The sequence below is a fragment of the Coregonus lavaretus genome, assembly GCF_964263955.1.
Source record: "Coregonus lavaretus genome assembly, chromosome: 3".
Classification (NCBI taxonomy): domain Eukaryota; kingdom Metazoa; phylum Chordata; class Actinopteri; order Salmoniformes; family Salmonidae; genus Coregonus; species Coregonus lavaretus.
In genome coordinates this window covers 59,189,285-59,195,284 of record NC_139990.1, presented here as the reverse complement: position 1 = coordinate 59,195,284, position 6,000 = coordinate 59,189,285, and the positions used below count along the sequence as shown (strand labels likewise).

Genomic DNA, 6,000 nt, shown 5'->3' with positions numbered 1-6,000 from the left:
GTCTGATGCTGAGTTTTCAATGACATGTGCTGTAGTAATCTACCTCTCTACATGTCCTTTACTCTTTTGAAGCATGTAGAATGTCACCCCTGCACCCGCTCCCCCTCCCTGGTGCTCGAGGGCGCCAGGCTGCCCATCATTGCGCACACCTCTTACCATCATTACGTGCATCAGCGCTCATTGGACTCACCTGGACTCCTTCACTTTGTTGATTGCCTCCTCTATATCTGTCTGTTCCTCTGTTTGATCCCAGTGTCAACATTGATGTTGTTTCGTTTCCCCGTCCAGACGCTGTCCATGTTTTGTTCCATGTCTTTTATTTATTAAATCATCACCCTGTACTTGCTTCCTGTCTCCCAGTGTCTGTCGAACCAAGATCGTCATAGTAGAATGTAGTTGTGTATTCTTAGGTCTATAGATCTAATGGAATAATGGAACAGGGGTCAGCCAGGGGTCAGCCACGCATTCAGTAGAGTACTAGACCTCTGAGACCAACACAACACGTCACCTCTGCCATGTCAAGTGACAAGGCTATTTAACAAACTGCATTTACCGCTATCTTCTTTCTTCCTCCTGTAGTGATGAGCGGGTCACACACTGGAATGAATAGTCTAGCAATATAAATATGCACATACTTTTGGCTTGTTAGTGTGACCTCACTCATTATAATTATCCAATAATTATTGGTGCCACTCCAAAACATTAAGCCTCTGGCTCTCACAGCCATATCACCTACCTCAAAGATAATGGTGTTTGTCTGATGGTTGTGGTACCTAGGAGGAGGTGTTAGCAGGGTCCTCATTAATACACAATGAGTTGTACACAATTCTGACTTGAGTGCACTTAAAAATGTAAATGTCTCCCATTAAGTACAGTTCATGATTTATATGAAAGTCACAAGCGTTTAGTACTCATATCTCAACTCTCAATCTGGTTGAATCATTATCATATTCCAAACTGCTACAGATTACGCATTAAAATGACCCAATTGGTTCGGACGGTGTTCTTCTCTTCCATCTAATTTCCTTTACTTGTTCATCTGACCTAGATGAGAACCTGTCATTCAATGGACAAAAGGGGAAATTGGGCGATTTTGTTTTGTGGAAATAGGTTGCAGTGTTTCTCTGAGTGAGGACTTTTATTCCCAGTGTGGGACTGTAGCCCAGAGGTGTGCTATATTTAAAGGAGTGCAGCTCAGTGCTTGTTCAGTAATTGGCCAGTACTGTGTCTATTCTGCCAGTTTCTCTGAGAAAAAGCACTGCAGTTGGTTTTCTGACAAGATTGTTAAAACAGCACAATTTAGCTGTCTGTTGTTTCAGCGCTAACGTTCCTCTACAGACACTTCGGCTCTCTCTTCACCAAGCTTGATGTCCTAGATTGGTATATAGGGCATCTCTCCCACATGCCATTACGGTCTAATTTTACTGTGCTCACAAACTTTGTAAAGGGTCTTAGGGACCACCTGTGAGATCTGGACTGAAGTGGTTCTGGCTGGATGGTCCAAGCTGGTCCAAACTGGTCCACACACACTCCCAGTACTGAAGTGAGCTAGTTAGAGGATGTCTGGTGCCTTTTCCAGTCTCTCAGGTTGAAGAGAGAGATGCCAGAGATGGACTCTGCAGTGTTTATGATTACTAATTCAAACAGTCCTTGTTGTAGCGTAGGTGCTTGAAATGATGTTGAAGGAAGTGATGTCTCAAAGACAATAATTCTGTTGACAGCCATTACGTGAGATTCTCTCACAAATTACAATTATTTAATAGACGGTAAATTTGAACTAGCTCTAGTGAATTCTCCTTCGATAATGGCAATAATTTTAGCGCCGCTGTGCTGATGATGCATGGGTATCTAAGAAGAGAGTGGGATAGCTGGCTACATGGAGTTTGCTGCAATCTTTGGTGGAAAAACACTGAAGAGAACTGCGCTGCTGGGGACCGGGGGAGTGGGGGTGGGAGGGGGATGGAGATCTATCACGTGAATTGTGAGTGACCGGCATGTGGCCAACACCCCCCCTCTGTGGAATAGCTGTTCAGGGTTGTTTATGGCCCTAATGGCTGGCTGTCACAGGGACCTCTGTGGCTCTGCGTTTGTGTGTGTGTGGTTGTGTGTGTATTTGTGCATGCATGTGCGCGTGTGCATCCGTGTGTGTGTTTGTATGCATGTGCATCCGTGCGTGTGTGCGAGAGAGAGAGGAGCCTGTGAGGTTCAGTGATTTGTATCTCTGGGTAGAGCTCCTTTGCCTGGAAAGGCAGCCGAGGTGCGCCTGAGCAGAGATCCCTCTGATTGGCTGAGGAGGATGCAGCTTGCCCCCCGCCCTCTCCTTCTCCCAATTGCGTTAGAAGAGGAGAGGGAGGGAGAGGAGCTGAGTAGCAGAGATAACCAAGCAGGCACATAGAACAGAGCACTAACACGGAGCAGAGAAGCAAGCAAGCTCTCTCTCTACGCAGTCTCACTCTACGCAGCACAGGGAGACAACACACATCGCTACATCAGAAAGCCATTCTGCTACAGTACAGCACCATAGTCTGCTCTTGGGCTTCAGCGTTCAACCAGCTCTTCAGTTTTCCTCTCGGTGCACGGTAGAGCTGTTTGGACACCTGTAACCTCCGCTAGAAGGCGACTTGACTCAGGTGATCAGTGACCATGGGTAGGCAGGGGCATGATGCCAATGCAGCGGCTGGCGCCCCGGGGTCCGGGATGCGCATGCAGCGTTCCCAGAGCAAGATGAGCCTGTCTGCGTCGTTCGAGGCGCTGGCCAACTACTTCCCCTGCATGAACTCCTTCGACGAGGAGGACAGAGGTAAGATGAGATGGCCCTAACCCTGAGACACTGGAGCAGACACACACAGCTGCTGCTGCTGCTGGAGGGAGAGAGGGATGGGAGAGGGATGGGAGAGGGATGGGAGGATGGGAGAGGGATGGGAGAGGGATGGGAGAGGGATGGGAGAGGGATGGGAGGATGGGAGAGGGATGGGAGAGGGATGGGAGGATGGGAGGATGGGAGAGGGATGGGAGAGGGATGGGAGAGGGATGGGAGGATGGGAGAGGGATGGGAGGATGGGAGAGGGATGGGAGGATGGGAGAGGGATGGGAGAGGGATGGGAGGATGGGAGGATGGGAGAGGGATGGGAGAGGGATGGGAGAGGGATGGGAGAGGGATGGGAGAGGGATGGGAGAGGGATGGGAGAGGGATGGGAGGATGGGAGAGGGATGGGAGAGGGATGGGAGGATGGGAGGATGGGAGAGGGATGGGAGAGGGATGGGAGGATGGGAGAGGGAGCAGAGGGATGGGATGGGGGGATGGAGAGGGGCAGCAGTAAGAGAGTGAGCAGACGAAGGGCTGGAGGGGTGGAGAGAGATGGAGAGGGACCGGGGGAGAGAGGAGAGGGAATGTTGGACGGATGGTTGACTGATGACCCGAAAGGGGAGAGGGAGCACCGGGAGGGTGGAGGCTGTTGTAGTATTAGCTGTGGTACGGTACTGTGGTGGTGGTGTTATTGATGTTGCTGGTGGATGGGCATGCTCAGTGTGTTTTTGGAGAGGCTTCTCGTACTTGAGTAGCTACATCCCTGTTCGTGTCATTGGCTACTGCTTTAGATCTGATGATCTGTTCTGAAACCCTGTCCTACTCCCTCATTGACTTCACTTACCAATGGCAAGCATGCTTGTCTTGTCTCGATTGGAATGAATCACTATTTGTTCTGGTGTGGGCGGTAGTTTAGATTTAGATATTGTATTGACCTCGTCTCTAGTGTCTAGTGTGTGTTTTTATAGCTGTTTTATTTCTGAGTGGGTGTTGAGAATATGTTTATGATAATCCAGATAGGATGTTTTCATAAGACTAGGTTAGGGGGATTGTATTAGCTGTGATTGTATTAGCTGGGTTAGGGGGATCGTATTACCCTCCTCCTATACTGTAAATAGACTTTAATAGACTCCTCTGAAATAGACATGATCTCCAGCCCCCTCCATCTCAATCCCCTTTCTGGGTAGACACTGACTTTAATGCTTCCTTACCTGGAGTTACAGGTACTAGAGTAGTCGACACGAAATGTGCGTCCAATCAAGTTACTGTTCACAAACATTTCTCCCAGATAACACAAACTGTATTGATGTTTGTAAACAGTCATTTGATTGGACGGAAGTGACACTGCAGGTGTCCAGCAGAGAATATCTCCTCAAATTAAGGTTTTATTCTAGCATCTAGATGCGCTCTGGGAAAATCACGTTTTTTAGGCTAGGTCTGGATGCACTGCAGCATCTCCTAAATGCTTTTTATTTTATTCTATCTTTCACAGATCCTTAGCTCTTTGCAGAATACATCTTTTTATATACTTTTTTCCCTTTTAGTGGGTTATAGAGTTCAATGACGTGTATGGAAAGCACTTTCAATGGCAGTAGCTTAATTTGTAATTAAGACTGAGTATATCTGTCTGAGTGAGCTTTCAAAAATCCACTCCGTAATCTTTTTAATGCTCTACCTTAATAACAAACCATGACAACGGCAAAGCCTGTGTTTGTGTGTGTGTGTGTGTGTGTGTGTGTGTGTCTGTATGAGTGTGTCTGTATGAGTGTGTGTGTATGAGTGTGTGTGTGTATGAGTGTGTGTGTGGCCTGGCTCATGGCACCTACAGTCTCATCATAATCACACATGTTTATTCAGCTCCTTACTCTGTCCAATGAGGTATAAACTGCATCATTAAAAACAGTTGGCTGGCCATTAAAAATAGATTTCAAAGATGAGCTTCTCCTCCTTTATTAGTAAGGCCATCCATAATGACCTCAGATACAACAATATGCAGGCTAACCGCAGTACATACAGTGGTCAGGTTGACCTTAGCTTTGATTCAGCTGAATGAATGTTAATTGATTCATTCAGCTGATCATTCAGCACATCGCTCATTGATTGTGTTTAGGTAGTTCCTATATGGCCTGACTGTCTGTCACACTGGCAGGTCTTTAGATGCCTTTAGACATCACTGTCAGCTTCTTTGAATCCGGTTTGCTTTGTCAGTGCTGAGAAGAGAGGAAGAGGAGGCGGATGTCATTGAATAGCTGAGCTGCCAGGGTTCTGGCCTCAGTAGTGAGTGCCTGCCTGAGAAATAAAGGCTTATCGTTCACTGATTCTAACAGTCTATACTTCCTGTGGATGGGAGACAGGCAGGCAGGCAGACAGGAAGGGAGAGATGCTGCAGGCAGGGACAGTAGCCAGAGTATAATTAAGGCGTTTGAAGATGGACATATTCTAGGCACAAATCACACACACAAATTATAATTTACAGAGAGGGAAATTGCATTAAGGACAATATGAATATGCCAGATTATTTTCAGTTTATTTGAACACAGAATGGGGAATTATTGAGCGGTCTTCAAACTGTAAGAAGTCTTGGTTATAGAGGGCTTTATTATCCCCTCTGTGTGTTGTCCTCAGAAAGATTGTTCCTATGATAAAGCAGAACCACTCTTACGTACAGTGCCAGTCAAAAGTTTGGACACACCTACTCATTCAAGGGTTTTTCTTTATTTTTACAATTTTTTACATTGTAGAATAATAGTGAAGACATCAAAACTATGAAATAACACATATGGAATCATGTAGTAACCAAAAAAGTGTTAAACAAATCAAAATATATTTTATATTTGAGATTCTTGAAATAGCCACCCTTTGCCTTTATGACAGCTTTGCACACTCTTGGCATTCTCTCAACCAGCTTCCCCTGGAATGCTTTTCCAACAGTCTTGAAGGAGTTCCCACATATGCTGAGCACTAGTTGGCTGCTTTTCCTTCACTCTGCCGTCCGACTCATCACAAACCATCTCAATTGGGTTGAGATTGGGGGATTGTGGAGGCCAGGTCGTCTGATGCAGCACTCCATCACTCTCCTTCTTGGTAAAATAGCCCTTACACAGCCTGGAGGTGTGTTGGGTCATTGTCCTGTTGAAAAATAAATTATAGTCCCACTAAGCCCAAACCAGATGGGATGGCGTATCACTGTAGAA

General features: G+C 46.4%; 1 pseudogene across 1 annotated transcript in view; it reads left to right on the top strand.

The window, feature by feature from the left end:
• LOC311108241 (regulating synaptic membrane exocytosis protein 2-like) overlaps window positions 1-6,000 on the top strand; it is a 142,937-nt pseudogene that overhangs the window by 134,097 nt on the left and 2,840 nt on the right. The window contains exon 23 of the transcript in view: window positions 2,639-2,800. The product of the transcript in view is annotated as a regulating synaptic membrane exocytosis protein 2-like (transcript). The remainder of the gene's footprint in view (window positions 1-2,638; window positions 2,801-6,000) is intronic.